The sequence below is a fragment of the Diadema setosum genome, chromosome 4 (genome assembly GCF_964275005.1).
Source record: "Diadema setosum chromosome 4, eeDiaSeto1, whole genome shotgun sequence".
In the NCBI taxonomy this organism is placed as follows: Eukaryota; Metazoa; Echinodermata; class Echinoidea; order Diadematoida; family Diadematidae; genus Diadema; species Diadema setosum.
The window spans coordinates 13,240,995-13,253,271 of NC_092688.1; the positions used below are offsets into that span (position 1 = coordinate 13,240,995).

General features: G+C 35.7%; 1 pseudogene; it reads left to right on the top strand.

The window, feature by feature from the left end:
• Positions 1 to 2,958: 2,958 nt before the first annotated feature.
• Positions 2,959 to 6,483, top strand: LOC140226886 (uncharacterized; annotated as a pseudogene).
• Positions 6,484 to 12,277: the final 5,794 nt, after the last annotated feature.

Genomic DNA, 12,277 nt, shown 5'->3' on the forward strand with positions numbered 1-12,277 from the left:
GATTCTACTCCTTGCAAACATACCTAGCAGTGATTCCTATATATTGAACAGATGCAAGCATAGTACACTAAATTGCCTTGTGGCAAGTTCAAGCATTGATTTAGTTGATAAACCTGTGATACAGATTTTTAAGCACACTTTATACTTATGTTAATTGTATTTGCCTGTTGAGAGTGTGATATGAATGATACTGTTTGATGTGAGCAGGTTGCTGCTTACCTGAATGCATGGGGCAGCCAAAACTCTTTGTTGGGCAGGTAATATTAATGGGTATGCGAGACTCTTTCGTGCCTTAATGACTGTTTGGGCAAGTGAGAATATAAATTTGTTATGTCTTGGTAGGTTTTTATTTGTTTATCCACTTAATAATCTTTGCCTGTATGAATAAATGTATCATGAGTATGCTTGTATGTATGTAGACAAGTATGTAAGTAGGTACGTGGTTATTAATTTTTGATCAATTTCAAAGCATCGTTATTAACATCGTTAGTATATATTTACCCAATCAATTAATCATAAGCTAGCTGAGTGATGGCGCGATCCCAAGAAAAAAAAAAAAGGTCTTTTTTTTTTTTTCGGGTGCAGCAATTCCCCGGATCGCACCATCACTCGGCTTAACGCTTATAGTCGGTGAAAAAAACAAACAAACAATCGATAAAAGGGTCCAGAGCTAGACATAACCAATTGCAGACAAGGGTTTGATTATACATGCTTTACAGATTCATGAACATGAGCAGGTGTGAGACATACTGGATGTGCGTATCGTACTATCATGGCAACAAGTTGCAAGCATATTATATACACATTACATAATCATACATACATTGGGAGAGAATTACACATGTATGCCTACAGGGGAACCTTGTTATGTTGGGGACCTAAAAACCATGACAAGTACCTTTTCATATTGAGTTTCTCACTCTATCATGATGCAAAATCAAAGAAATATAAAGAGTGTTCACCATCATATACATGTGAATTAAGAAAATGCAGCTATATTAATAGAACACAGTGAAAGTTTGAGGAAAATATTAGTGGACAACCCGTTCTAAATTGATGAATTTGTGAAGTTTCAGTGTCGCTATCGCTGGACTACTGGTACATGTACTACATCTTGTTATGTCACGTGTGTAGAACAAGATAAAATATGAAGAATATTCAACATTTTCTCACTTTTCTTGCTTAATAAAACATCACTTAATTTGCCTTTTTCAGAAGGCTGGGAAAATGATATTCCCCTTAACATACGTCAGTGAGAAGTCAATGTGTACTACTTTCAAAAATTAAATCTAGTGGAATTCTCTTTATATTTTTCTTATATCATTCTACACATATGACATCATACACTGTAGTAGTCTTCTCATCTGACAGTGAATGCGCAGAAACTTTAAAAATTCATAACTTTTAGATGGATTGTCCGATTTTCCTCAAATTTCCACTGATATGTTCTACTTAATTTGCCACATTTACTCAATTCCCATTTGTAAGAAGGTGAACTTGCCCTTACTTGTCGCTGATATTGCAAAAACATGCAGAGTAACACAGAATTACAGTATGCAATGTGTCGTTACAATTTATGTATGTAAATATACATGTGAGTACATACCAATGTGCATTGTATAGATAAGTGTGTGTGTGTGTGTGTGTGTGTATGTATGTATGTATATATATATATATATATATATATATACACATATATATATAAACATACATGATGCCATTTCCAGCCATGGGGGAAATGTGGAATGAATGATAGTTTGGGGGTAATTTCGATAAAAAGCATAAAGATAGAAAAAATGCAAATATTGCCCTTTTTTTGAAAAATTAGGTGTTAATATGGGCTCAATCAAGCAACGAATTGACAAGAGCAAAAAATGCATCTTATACCACTAAATTTTGTATGTTGATGAGAACATACAACTTTTTTGAGGAAAAGTAGATATACATGTACCTACATTCCCCCAATGACCCGTTTTCCATGCACATCGGATATGTGACCATTTTTTTTTTTCGTCGCTGACAATCTCCCCTAAATTGTAATGATAGCACAGTCCTCAATCTACACACACTGCACCATATATATATATATATATATATATATATATATATATATATATACACAGTATATATATATATATATATATATATATACATATATTTCATTTCATTTGCTTCATTTCCAACCAACAAAAAACAAAAATATGATGACAATAACATACTATTATTACACAAAATAGACACAACATTGTAGGCCAAAAGAGAGAATTACAATGAACTGAAGAACAATGTATAATCAGTGTAGCCTTGATGAAAATATAAATCAAAATGCCGGAATGGCAAGGGGGTTGTATTTTGCAGACTATGTATTTAATTTGTCGCCGTTTCTTTCTGTTAGGTCTCAGTAATTCACTTTGTTGTTTGACCGGGCTTTCGGTGCATGTGCTTTACCCTCTGAACCACTCGCCAGCCTTTTTTCAAAGCCTATAGCCCGGCCTATAAAGAGTGTAATATCACTCCATTAATGATTAACTTCTGTGGGATTCCTAAATGTTGACGAATGTTTTTATCAATGGCGTCACACATAAGAGCCCCGCATGCGGGTTTGTAGATAGTCCAGATACTGGACGATTTTTATCATCCGCAGTCCCCACACACTCGGCACCCACCCAATGCGCCCAACCGCTGATTGCGACACTCCACCAATTGGTACTCCCGAAAAAAATGTATTCAGGAGGGGTGAATTGTGTAATACAGTGTGTACATGCAGACACCATCAACGTACGTCCGTACACACGCGGGCACACTACGAATACAGTCCAGGAAGTGGACTAGTTTGTAGAACGCAGCGGAGCGCAACTTGCTTTGAAGCAGAGAGAGATCTTTCGCTTGGTTGATCGCTTCCCACACTGCCGCCACGAGACGGGAGATGACCGAGTGTATGCGTGGTGGGAGGTTTTGAACGCTGATCTGTCTAACAAGATGAACAACTTCGTGTTTGTAGCAATTCTGGCCGTTTTCGTCTACTTCATGCTCATGAAGTCGACCTTCGAAATTAAGGCTGGAATTTTCATTTACCAGGAGCCGAAAAAGGTATACGAGTCGATCTCAAGCATGGACACGATCCAAAGATTTCATCCCTTTGCGTGAGTATCCACCGGTGGTATAAACCACCTTAATGATTGACCATAACCCCACCAGAATCATGGGTGAAGGTACGTGCTGGGTATTGCTGGCGTGGCCCTAGCGTTGTAAACCCCAGGGGGTGTTATGGAGCCTCCTGTGTGTGACTTCAGTGATATTTTGATATCGTACACGTACAGTTTAAAGTTAAAGGACAAACTTTAAGATTTTTCTTTTGTGTCAATTTTGATGATAATTTGAAGAGGATAAAACTGAAAAGAGGAACCTGTGGCACGCAATAATTTTAAATCAATCTTAACTTTTTCAATTTGACTGAGTTAAATTCTTTGTCCCAAGGGCCAACAGCGTGTTGGAGCCAGTAGGACCGTATTATGGTATGCTATTGCAAAGCTCACCGATCGATCTCTAGAATTTGGTTATGTTTCTGTGTGGAGAGAAAGTTAATCTCTAGCTGTTTTTTGTCTCTCATCTATTTGTGTGTTTTGCTTTGATTTGTTAATAGTACAATACAAACTAACATACACACACACACACACACACAATATAGGGGCAGATCCTGGAATTTTGTAAAGGGGGATGCCTTTTGCAAAATATTTAAAATATTTATCATTCATATGGCCAGTGGCAATAACTATACATTTTTGTCTAGGCATGACTTTTGCACACATAAACAGTGACAGAAACTTTTAGAAGTAACTTGAAGTGCCACTCTGGGAACATCGCTTGATTTTCAATTACCACGCGCTGCAAGATACATGTGAGAGAAATGGGATGGCGAGTGGAATGTGGCATTTAGCCATTTATCGATCGCCTTGGGTGGGTTTAACTGCGACCGGCTCGAATGAGAACTGTACACAAAGGGGTTAGGCGGGGTTGTGTGTTTGAGCAAAGTACGCAAACTTCGGATGCTGTCGACTGAGTCTGGTGTACGAACATGTTTTCTGCCAAATGGTCATGGTGAAAGAGGATCTTAAATGTTATTGTATTCTGGTGATTATCCATTGAAACTATTGGCAGCTTATTGTCAGAAATGTATCAACGATGACTTTCATGTTTCATTGTCTTCCACATTCAGATTTGATAGATGTCATCGTTCAACCATAAAACTGATTAAGCCTTCGGAAGGGAAAGTTTAAAAGAATACTGCACTGTAACAAAGATGGATACAGTTGGCCTTGAAAAAGAAAAAAAAACTACCAATACATTTGCTTTGATCTCGTGATCATCTCTTTCTGCAGTGTCTCGACAAAGCTTGTGAGGAAAGAAACATCGCCAGAGGGAGTGGTGACAGAATTTCACAATATGGAAGAGCATATTCCAGTGATGTGGAACTGGACTTTTCCTCTTCTTTTTGAAGTCAAGATGGAATTCACAAAGTAAGTGGTGCGCTACAAATTGTACCTGTGTAGTTAGAGGATGTCACCATTATCAGCCCTATTCTAGCAGTAGGGCATGGGCAGCAATATGTCATCATCAGTGTTACTTGTCGCTGTCAGTGTAGCTGTTCACTTATGTTAGTAATACAAGTGTAGTGCTTAATGATTATCATTATAAGTAGTAGTAGAAGTAGTATACTGGTAATACTAGTAGACCCTTTATAGTCATCATTGTTATGATTATTATTAGGCATATTACCATTGTTGTTGCTATTATCAAAGTCTTTGTAACTGTTAATTATTGTTATTGCTGTTAAAGTTTTTGTAGTTGATCTAAAATCAAAAGTATGTATGCTGTAGTCAATCAAGCTATTGAGGAGAGATGAATGCAGTTTCCATTCTCGCTGGTTTTTTGTCTGACCAGGTTCGAAGTACTGTTTCTTTGACACAAGGATAAACCTAAAAAAGGAAAGGCAGGGCTGCACAGTAACCTATTTTTTTCTGCTGGTTTGACCTGTCTTTAATATATATATAAATATATATATATATATATATATATATATATATATATATATATATATATATATATATACATACATACACACTTACACATATACATACAGTGCACTCCCGTTACAACGAACACGGTTATAACGAAATTTCGTTATAACGAAATAAAACTGGTCCCGAAATTATCACCATTAAAGTCTATGGTACAAAATTCGCTTTTAACGAACACGATTATAGCGAAATTTCCGTTATAACGAAGTCTTTTCCGAGCGCCACAGACAAAGAAAAACAAGATAAATGTGCTCCGTTATAACGAAATGCGAATGCTTTCGAAAATACGTAGCGGAACAAGCATTTACAACATCTCTGCATGGGCGAATGCTTCACATCACTACGTGTTCGCTCCTTGTGTCACGCACAGTTTCTGAAGGGAGCGTTTAATATAGTAATACAATGATCCCAAGGCACATTTTACATAGCTTTCCAGTGTATGCTAAGGATTCAGCAAACAGAATATGATATATATGCATGGTTTCCTTGTTTTCGTTATATATTGTAATGTTGGGTTATAACGAAATTTCGTTATAACGAAAGAAAACTGGCCGGTCCCGAGCATTTCGTTATAACGGGAGTGCACTGTATACAATGTATACCAAAGAGCTCTTATTGGCAAGCTCTCTTTGGTATGCATTGTATATATATATATATATATATATATATATATATATATACTAAATATATATATATTATATATATATATATATATATATATATATATATATATATATATATATATTCATTTTTATCTTGTCCATTCCTGAAAAAGTTACTGGTCTGACAGTGATTTTTACTGGTCAGGGACAGTCGGACCAGTGCCATGCAGTGTGCAGTGCTGATTATGGATGTATTTTCCAGCTCCCTAGGTAAGACTTTGCATCAGTGAAAAATGCTTCAATAGCTCCTAGGCATTTTTCTTTCCTTTTTTACTTTTCGTGTGCAGACCTGACGAGGTCTTGACCTTCAGCTACTCCGTTTGGTATGGCACCGTGATTGGTCAGGTGACTTGGACGATCGAGCCGCGGAGGGGCACAAGGGCCCCGGTGTCTACTTGGGCTCCACCAGCAGGATAGCATGCCCATGGCCAACAAGCTCTTTCACGGAGCAGCGAGCCAAGGAATCACAAAATGAGATCCTGCAGCAAATAAGAAATGTTGTAGAGTACATGTCCAAAGTAGACTGATAGTGTGTGTATGTGTGTGTGCTTTTTTTTTGTGTGTGTATGGATGAGTGTGTGAGGGAGTGAGAGAAAGAAAATAGAAAAATCAATTTGTCCATCATTGTAAAAGTTCACCAAATACATCTGAAGTGATAATAATTGTTTTGTCACAAATGGTGCACTTTAATTTCACATAGCTGGATCTTAAAAAGAAAGAGCTATTTGTATGTAACTGAATTCATCAATAGTTATTACATCTGTAGACATTGCTTAATAACAGCTTCCTTTAACAATGAATGGATGGAGCTAATGACATGAACTAGTTAGAGTCCCTAAAATGAAGTTTAGAGTCTGTTTTTTTTTTTGTGCTGAATGTGTATTTCATCTTTGTATATTCACAGAATAATTTTGTGTTCATGAGAGCCTCATTCTGTTCCAAGAGATTCCTCTTAGTTCAAAATCAGCTTTACAATGTTCTAGTAGGTTATGAAATTTAATTCAATCCCTTTTCTACCTTCTATTAAAGGGGTGGTATAGTTCTGGTTGAAGTGGGGGCTTCATGTTTCCAACTTTTTGTGACATAATAAAACACCTCTTTGAAATGATTTATTATCAAAGAGCACACAATCCTAAAAGAGTTCAAAGTTTATTTGATGAAAATGGGGTTTGAAATGAATGACATATCCAAAAACAAAGAGGTGCTAATAAAAGATGACCACTTTGTTTTACTTTGTCTTTTGATATTTTGGCCATTTGAAAACCGATTTTCATCAATCCATTTTTGAATTCCTCTTAGAAGTGTGTGCTCTTCAATATTTCACAAGTGGTTTCTGATTATCTCGCAAAATGTTAAAACCTGAATCGCCCATCTCAACCAAAACTATTCCATCCCTTTAAACTAGCCACATACTGTAATTCATAGCCCACTGTTCAAGACATATGATGTAATCAAACTACTCAGGGGTGAAAATTGTGTTAATCATTCATTATTGATAACAATGAAATAGTGCAATACATGGATTATCACGCCCAAAGTTTTTATCTTGGACATCATTAAGTGCCTTGAGTGAAACCACAGAGATTTTGTAAAATATGCGTAAGACTTCTTTTTTTTTTTAGGAATGATAATTATAGTGTTATTTTACATCTTGTATTGATATTGAATCTTTACAAATTCAGATTGAAAGACAAAATTTAGTGCACCAACTTGTCAAGTACTGTGTGCTTTTGAGAAGTGTCAAAGTAATCCAGAGTTATAACTGAAGTAAGAGTTACATTCAACAGATGCATTGATTTCTTAACTGGCTCATAATAACTCAAGTTATTGTATCAAAGACATTTGATGCAAGGATGGCAAAAAGGGACACTAAGAATGTTATGCATTGTATACTACTATTTACACAAGTTATTTGCTAAGATTGAGAGTGCAATCATATTCACAGCAAAATACCAACTTTCATGGGACTGATTTCCCCCTTCAGGCCAGTTTCAAAAATTGTTTGTTTCAAAGAACATCATTTGTTTATAACATTTCAGATTTCTGCACCTAGTATTTGGATATGTTTCAGAAATGGTTACATGCATACCTGCTCTTATTTTTGCATTTCTTTGATTTGTTCAATGGAGTTCAAAATTCACAAACATGATCCACCCACAAAGCATTCCAGTTGTATCATGAAACACGCACAAGCAAGTTTCAATCTTGGACAGTGATTTAAATGCTTCGCAGAGCAGCGTTCACAGTTTGTAATGGACTGTATGTATTGTGAACCCCCCCCCCCCCCCAAAAAAAAAAAGAAAAAAAAAAAAGAAAAAAAGAAAAAGTGAATTAAAGGAGAACTCTGGATGATTTTCAGACTTTTACAATTGAACATCTCTTAATTGGTTGTGCTGGGTATTTAGATATGGAATTCATAGTGATTTGAATAAGGAAAAAGAATGTTTTCAAAACTCATATAGTGAACAAGGATGATGACCTTAGCTAGCAGCTTCACAAAAGAATGCATGTTTGGGTGCTCATTAAAGCAGAACAAAAGAAGAGAGCATGCATATATTCTACACAGGTGAAGTTGTAAAGCAAGTGGTATTGATGACATGGCATTGCTACACCAGCATATGTGAGCCTCCTATGTCATCCTTGTTCAGTGTATGTTTTTTTTAGACTTTGATAATCTGAATAATAATTGATATAATTATGAATAAATCAACTCTATATTCAAGGTCAACTAAAAGCCACAGCCATTTGCATATCAAGTTCATGAGTTTAAGTTATATATAACAATGTCAAAAGGTACATGCTATGCCAGCTTATCAGAAAGCTATGTCTTGCGGTTCTAACTGTTGAAAAATTTGGCAGAATGAGATTATTGAGCAAGTGTTTATATTACTTTGGTTTCTTTGTGTTAATGTGTTGGTCATGTGATTTTTTTTTGTCACTATTTCATATTTCATTTCATAATTAATTTATTCATGTTTAATTTTGTTTCAGATTCCATTGTCTATGGACACTGAAGTTTGTTGTCACAATAATAAAAATGAAATGTGTTTTGATAATAAACAGAAAAGTTTAGACTATAATCATGCATCATTGTGTAATTTTCTGATTTTTGGATGGAATATGCAAGTATCTCAACAAAGGCATGATACACCATGATGTATGTTTGTGATTTTATTTTGTTAAAACCTACTACCATTTCATAATGGGGATATGCTTCCATACCTCGTGTACCACTGAATTGACTCCATTGTACTCTCTAACAAAATCGAGTGAAAATATTCACTCTTGAAGGAGTGAATACAGAAAAGAGTGAATTTAGAGTGAAATTGGAGTGAATTTTGAGTGAAAATGTTCATTTTCACTCGTTTTAGAGTGACCTCAGGGATCACCCCAAAATCTTCGAGTGATCCCTGAGGTCACTCCAAAATGAGTGAAAAACATTTTCACTCAAAATTCACTCCAATTTCACTCTAAATTCACTCTTTTTTGTATTCACTCCTTCAAGAGTGAATATTTTTACCCGATTTTTTTTTAGAGAGTAGAAAAGGGAATATAATTTTTCGATATGTCAACAAATAAATTCTAATTTGAAATGACACAGATACTTCAGAGGATTTTACCTTGTCAAAGTCTTACGTAAGGATGCTCCACATAAATATACAGTCTAATCATGATACAGGTGTCCTACATAATACATACATACATGCATACATAAACCATTGTACATTTAAAAAAAGGGTATAAACAAACCTATACATTCTAAGACATATGGGAATATATATTCATATGTGTATATAATATATATATATATATGTGTGTGTGTGTGTGAATATCTTTCAATCATGTAGTTAGCTAAATACTGTACTTCTATGTTTTACATTGTTTTTATTTTCACAAAATTTTGAGAGTCAACTGATTTGTGAAATTAATGACTCGCTATAAAAGTATTGCCTCCCATCCCACAGGTGTGCTGTGTGTCCCATCCGATGTAGGATATTGATTCCTTTTCTAATGAAAAGGGAGATTACTTTTTTCTTGTTTATTCAACGTGGTTTTCAATCACAAACTCAATCACCTGCAAAATTTATCTTATATGTCAAATGCCACTCTTGGGAAATAAATGGTGTATACAGTTCAGGGTTTACAAACTCTGTGATTTCATCTGATGTTCTTCGAAAAACAAAACAAAACAGAAAGATGAAATCTACTGTTTTGCTTATTGGTAAAGCCTGACAGATTAAGATTCAGACGAGGATATAATGATGTGAACTGCAAAACTTGATCAAAAGTGTAGTAAACATGTGAGTAAAACATTTGCAGTCTACATGTAGAGGCCGTGGAACATTTTCAAGAGACAAGGGGGGGGGGGGGGCTGTTGGCCCTGGATGGGGAAAGGATCAACATCCCCCCCCCCCCCAAGAAAAATCTTTCTGATTTTTTTTTTTCGATTTTTTCCCCCACAGGCCGAAAGCGGGAGGAAACTGCAGTCCTCCCCCCCCCCTCCCCCGTTCCCGCGGCCCTTGCGCCCCCCCCCCCCCCCCCCTGTAAAGCGTGATGCATTCTTCTCCCAGGATAAGGAAAAGCATATTGTAGTTGGGTGTATTTATAGGGCTCCAAGAAGTGATATTGAATCATTTTGTGATAATATTGAAGAGCATATGCAAACGTTATCTAGGGAGAACAAGTTTGTTTATGTTATGGGTGACTTCAATATCAATCTGCTAAATTCTGATTATGATGATAGTGTGAAGGGGTTCTTGGATCTTATGTATTCACATAATATGTTCCCTCTCATCACTAAACCTACTCGCATTACTGACACCTCTGCTACCCTGATTGATAATTTTTTCACAAATTGTATTCAATATAATGTTGAGAGTGGTCTTATATTTTCAGACCTATCTGATCATTTGCCTATTTATTGTATAGACAAAGGAAAAGTAAGCATATCAAATGGTGAAAGAAGTATAAAAACTAAGCACGCAGTCAAGTCTGAGAACATATCTATTTTCAAACAGAAGCTTTTAGAAGTTGACTGGCATGACCTATATAGCTTAACTAGTGCAAATGATTCATACGATTATTTTATTAATGTATTTGGTGATGTGTATGACAAATGCTTTCCTGTTGTTAATCATGTGCCAAGAAGGGATGTAAGAAACCCTGGATCACACATAGTTTGCTTAGGTCCATTAGGAAGAAGCATAAGCTCTATAAATTATTCATTAAACATCCAACCTGGATAAATAAGAAGAATTATGTTGATTACAAGAATGAATTGACAAATGTTGTGCGCTTTTCAAAGCAAAAATATTTTAGAAATCTATTCCATGATATAAAAGGGGATATCAAAAAAACATGGTTCCATATAAACAAATTGATCGGAAAGGGGAAATGTCACAACCTTCCCTCAGAAATGTATAATGGTGATATTTCATTAAGTACAAATACGCAAAAGGCTGAACATTTCAATCAGTATTTTGCAGGAATTGCTGCTAAGATAAGTGAAAAGATCCCAAGTACATCCAATACTTTTCAGGATTATTTGAAACCTACAAAAAACAGCAAATCTTTATTTTTGAAGCCCACTACTGCATCTGAAATAATAATGCTAGCATTATCACTGAAATCCTCTAAGTCATCAGGTTCTGATAATATAGCTCCTAGGGTTGTCAAAGAGTGTATCCATAGCATTGCTGTCCCATTGTGTGACATATTTAATAAATCTCTGTCGCAAGGAATAGTTCCAGACAAGATGAAAATTGCCAAAGTAGTTCCTGTGTATAAGAAAAGTGATAACAGAAACATTGAAAACTACAGACCCATTGCCTTGCTGCCTGTATTTTCTAAATTGTTAGAAAAGATTGTATGCTCAAGAGTAAATAATTATTTAGCTGTAGAAGGCATTTTGATCCCCGAGCAATTTGGTTTTCGCAAATATTCTTCTACCAGTATGGGTGTATTGCATTTAACTAACATTATTGCTCATGCACTTGATGAAGGGAAATTTTGTCTAGGCATTTTCTTAGATTTGTCCAAGGCGTTTGACACCATTGACCACCACATTCTTATCTGCAAACTTAAATCTTATGGTATTCGTGGAGTTCCTTTAGACTGGTTCAAAAGCTATCTGCAAAACCGAATGCAGTTTGTGGTTGTCAATGGGACCAAATCGCTTTCCACCCACATTGATTGTGGAGTGCCTCAAGGCTCAGTGTTAGGCCCACTATTATTTCTTATCTATATCAATGATATCATCAGTGCTACATCATTGTTTACTTACTCACTGTTTGCTGATGATACAAGTCTTCTGTCCTCCCACAAGGATGCGTACAGTTTAATATCTTCAGCAAATGAAGAACTTAACAAACTTTATCGTTGGTTTTGTTGTAATAATTGTCACTTAATCTTCAGAAGACACAATGTGTTATTTTCAGAACAAGGAATAAGAGGATACCTGTAAACACCCCTTCTCTCAATATTGGTGGACATCAGGTAGCTACAAGCGAAAATGTATTATTCCTTGGTTTTACTATC